The 5,000-nt window shown below is 43.7% G+C and overlaps 1 protein-coding gene across 3 annotated transcripts in view; it reads left to right on the top strand.

Annotated features, from left to right (window-relative positions):
- LOC119580757 (nuclear polyadenylated RNA-binding protein 3-like) overlaps positions 1-5,000 on the top strand; it is a 101,185-nt gene that overhangs the window by 93,272 nt on the left and 2,913 nt on the right. Inside the window, exon 1 of one of the 3 annotated variants that reach the window (XM_037928860.1) lies at positions 4,893-5,000. This exon is cut by the window's right edge and continues 98 nt beyond it. The exons of the other annotated variants lie outside the window; for them this stretch is intronic. The gene's annotated coding sequence lies outside the window, so the exon portion shown is untranslated. Of the gene's footprint in view, positions 1-4,892 lie in introns of those variants that run through there. 3 annotated transcript variants of the gene reach the window in all.

Here is a 5,000-nt window from a genome sequence, read left to right as displayed (position 1 = left end):
AATCCCGCGCTCTCTCATGCCTAGCGTTATCTGGCCAACGCCCGCGCGCCCGTTATGCCCGGCAAGGCTCTGACGCCATCGACATCATACATCATCGTGTCGGTGATGGATCGACGGAAGGTCTTTTCTTATCCAGGTTCGGCCTCAGTGATCTGGTCGGGGCGTGCGGAAGCAAATGGCTGTAAGGTGTGCCCCGATTTTTTTTTTCCTGCTTGGGTTATGTCACCACTTCACGGCACTCGGAAGATCGCCTTTGGCTCGCGGTCACGGCATCCTCGCTCGAGATCCTGATTTATGGCTGACCGTCGGCCACGTTGCTACCCTGTCAGTGTCTTTTCCCGGTCGCTTTGTGTGCATTTCCTCTCCTCAAGTTAAGCAGTGTTACATCACTGCATGTCTCTCTCGTGCAGCCAAGTGGCTCTCGCGCCCCCGTGCTTCAAACGCCTCCGAAAGGTCATATAAACACAGCTCGCCGTCCGCCGCGTCGCTTGCAGGAGCCTTTCTTGTCATTCCTTTTTACCGTCTTCTGCTCGCTCACTCTGCACTTTCATCTTCACTTTTACTCTCTTCTGTTCATCAAGTTTTTATAACGTTTTGCCTTCCTGGAGAACACGTGTTACATAATTGATTTCTTAATATTTCTGTTATATATTCTTCTTATCACTAACCTCGATCATTAGTCGGGGATCGATGCTTCGGGTCGGCTTCGTTGTCGGTCTCGTATTGGGTTCGGAGTCGCAGCGGCGGGAAGTTGTTACAACTCTCTCCCCTTCCCCCTCCCCCTCTCCCTCCCTTTCTCCTCTCTCTCTCTCTCTCTCTCTCTCTCTCTCCTTCTCTCTCTCTCTCTCTCTCTCTCTCTCTCTCTCTCTCTCTCTCTCTCTCTCTCTCTCTTTTCCTCTCTCACCCTTCTTTCTCCCCACCCTCTCTCTATCTATCCACCTATCTCTCTCTACACACATATACTTAATATATGTCCATACCTAGAAATCGTCTTCTGCTTGTGCGTATGTTTCCTTGTGTGTGTGTGTGTGTGTTTTTTTTTAATTATTATTCACTTATAAGTGTATGTATACAATATATGTGTGTACCCGCGTGTTTTTCTGTATGTGTTAGTGTACCTGCGTGTACAGATAGGTAATGCACATCAACCCAGATGTTTATGCTGATTTAAACCTCTCCAGGTATTTTTTGCCGATTGAAAGGAGCGTCGCCTCCTTCAGAGTGACGTAATACAGAGCCCGAGTGTTGCCTGTCGACAGGACGACTTCCTTGCAAGGGCAACTCGGAGGAACTACTTACTGTGTTTTAGAAGGTGACGTTGCACCAGTCTATGACCTGAGTATTGCATATGTTGCATCGGATAAACCACACTGACCCTATTTTCTGGTTGTTTGTGAAGCCTTTGAATGTATATTCTATTAATTTCTAAGATTTATGTTGAGGCAGAGGAATATTCTTCAACTGATTCGCATATTATGTTAAGGATTTTTTTATGGTTGGCTTTTTATTTCTGATGAATGCGTGTGTCGATTCATTGTCGTATTAACAAAAAAAAAAAAAAAAGAATAATAATAATAAAATAAAATAAATAATAATAATAGAAAAAAAAAGATATACAAAGTCGAAATGCGTGAGAAGTGAGAATCTCAAATGACCGGCAAAAGCAAGATTGGTTTGTATTTCCATCTTTCCTCTGTATCTGATGGCGCCTCGACACATATAAACAAATACGCTAACAACTCTTAGCCAGAAACGCACACCGAGCGTTTTACAACCCTGTTCTTATCGCTCGGGCTTCGCATCTCCCCGTCGAAGATTACCTCAATGCCTAAAAACTTGCTGGTCTCACAGCCCTTGCATAATGTAGGGTAATGGCCCCGTAGAATCAAAGGTAAAAAACGGAGAAATAAAAATTTAATGGACACAAACGTAACTGGTGAAAGATGACCCTTTCCTTTGAGCTCTTGAAGCGGATAATTGTGTCAAGTCAGTTTGTTCTCAAACTTTTTGCTTCGATAACTTTTTGTTCTGATAACTGCGGGAAAACTATAGACACATATCAGAATGTCGTATGCGGCTAAACACTCAGACACTGAGCTATGTGCATCGATCTTTTTATCTTTCTGCCTATATATTCGTGTGCGTGTGTACAAATGTATATAAGAGATAGTGTTTACCAAGGATAGTAAAAGTATATGTTATTGCTGACGATTTTTTCGGACAACGATTCCATACAAAGTAAATTTTTTTACCTCCTATTTTCCTCTTTTTACACATTTCTGTGGTTGTTTTATTTCTGGATATCTGTAAAATACCTTCTATTCTCCTCTTTAGAGATCTGCATATTAATTTTCATCAGACTCCTCTTACAAAGTTTCCAATGTTTTCAAGGTTCCTTTATTTCTACTCCTTGTTTTTTTTTCTCTCTGTCTCTGTCTCTCTCTCCCTCCCTCCCTCCCTCCCTCCCTCTCTCTCTCTCTCTCTCTCTCTCTCTCTCTCTCTCTCTCTCTCACTCTCTCTCTCCCTCCTTCCCTCCCCCCCTCTCTCTCTCTTCGCTTCATATTTCCCACGGCTCCCCTTTGGTCTTCTCTCCGCTCCCTTCTCTTCTTCCCGCAACCAGTTCCTCCTTCCTTCTGGCTCGACCTTTCGGAAGAGGAACACAGGCACACAATTCGCACAAAAAACGAATCTACGTAATAATATCTGGTTCCGGGCATTGCTTTACACGCCCTCACGCTCGAATAGGTGCTTTCAGGGAGAGAAAGATGAAAGAGATACAAGGCAGGGAAAGTAGATGGAGAGGATAAGGACGAAAGGCTTATGCTATGTCTTTTTTATGATCGTATTATGTGTCTGCTTGGAATGCTATAGCAGGGCTGTCGGCCAAGGTTGCTGAGCAGTAGAATTTCCAGATGCTGAAGGCAAATTCTTAGAATACTTTCACTGGCAGAAAAAGCGCCCGTACGCATGGGAAGTTCACTTATAGAAGAACCATTACTACTGCCCTTCCGGTCATATGGTTTTTCCCAATTTAATATTGGTGATGATCCGGCTTTACATCACGAACTCCCTCGCAAGGGCTAGGGCGGCGCTTATGTCGAAGAGCTTTTATTTGATTTATTGTTAACAGAGATGTTCCAGTAATGTTCACCTAGTAGCGTTTATGTGAAGAAAACAAATCTTGAACCTTTTGTATTGCACTATAGTATGCAATTTCACAAAACGTAGTAGTAGTAGTACCAGCAATTTAGTTAATTCTATTTGTATCATGGTTATTCTCATGTCTGGTGTGGCAGCCTGTTTGTTTGCTTCTAAATTACCCCCCTATGTACAAGGAATTGCCGGGTTTACTACCCATCGTGTTCAGCAAACAAGGAAATTGACTGTTTTTACTGGCATAGAAAAGTTGGATCATCTCAATTAGAAGTCTGCTAATGGCACACGAGATTCATAAAATACTATTGAAGCATACACAATCACGTAATTTTAAAATCATACGCCCTTGATCTATCATTCTTTTAATTTGTGTGAAAAGCCGAAGGCTACATGAAGAGTAAATATATGTCTGATCATTTCTTGACAGTCCAGGGAAAAATTCTGAAATCGTCACGTATTATTTGACGATTCACAAATAGGCTTAGTCGTTTGAATCACAATCAGTTTTCATTTTTGCTTCATAAGCAGGGAGAACGTTCGTTTATCAGTCTGCCATCAGTGCATTGTAATAACATTGTGTAGATTAGGTAAAGGAAACATTGAGAAATATTTGAATCTTGTTTACATTTATGTGATTTTTTTCTATTCATGACGTTCCTGAATAAGCGGACAATGCACAAGGGCCGAAAAACAAAATGCTAAAACAGGTACATCGTCTAAATACTTGTCTTTGTCTTGTCCAGGATGCCTAATACTAATGTCACCACGACATCGATCTGCTGATCTTGGGCCGCTGCGCCGATTTGTCATGCCTTCCGTACTTACCGTTACTGGTCCATGTTGTATAATCTGCTGGGTTAATATATGTACATGAACATGTAGAGTGAGATATACTTACACACACACACACACACACACACACACACACACACACACACACACACACACACACACACACACACACACACACACACACTCACACACACACACACACACACACACACACACACACACACACACACACACACACACACACACACACACACACACAAGCTACGCATGTGAATTTGTGCGTGCGTTGGGGGGGGGGGGCAATGTATAGACTGCATATAATTAAACACAAACACCCTGACATTTGTCTTTAAGGCCTATAGAAGGCAATTTCACTTTCTGTTTGAGTCAGGCAAGGTCGGCTGTCAGCTGACCCATATAGACAAAAGCCAAGGTCACCCATATCCTGAGACCCATATATCATGTATATCTCACCTGATTCTTTATACAACTCGTTATAAATAGCTTCGTTAATGCGAACACCGCTTTGGCATTCCCAATGTCAGGTTTAGAGGTCGACCAGATAAAAAGGCGGGACGAAAAGAGACGTTTTTTTAAAACCGGGTCCGCGTTGTTTACAAGAGGGTGCCGGATGTACGATGCTCATACGCCTAAAACTGCTCACCCATGCGGAACCTCCGTCTTCGCCCTTTTTGCTGAAGATGACACGTCGGATCTAGTAAACTAATTCGCTGATTACTTCTCTATGGCTTTCCTTGTACGACGAAAACAGCGAAATGCGGAGACGGCGCCTCCTAGAGTGGGCGCCGCCTCGCCCGTCCATTCAAGGGGGTCGCTCGGTCAGCCGGTGATGAGGCAGTAAAACCGGCGTTCGCGTGAAAGGCAACCTGCTCCCAACCGACGACCTCCGCTACCTTGATACACGTATAAAACTGTCGGGGCGGCGGGAACAGTTACGAGTTGTCATACAGCGGGGAAGAGGAGAAGAGGTGGCGCCTACTGGTCCGATCGCGTTCCCTTGACTAAACTTAAGAATAAAACGACTGAAACGA

This window comes from Penaeus monodon, chromosome 14 (genome assembly GCF_015228065.2).
Source record: "Penaeus monodon isolate SGIC_2016 chromosome 14, NSTDA_Pmon_1, whole genome shotgun sequence".
Lineage (NCBI taxonomy): Eukaryota > Metazoa > Arthropoda > Malacostraca > Decapoda > Penaeidae > Penaeus > Penaeus monodon.
The sequence above is the reverse complement of the archived record's forward strand: the minus strand, read 5'-3'. Positions and strand labels throughout refer to the sequence as shown.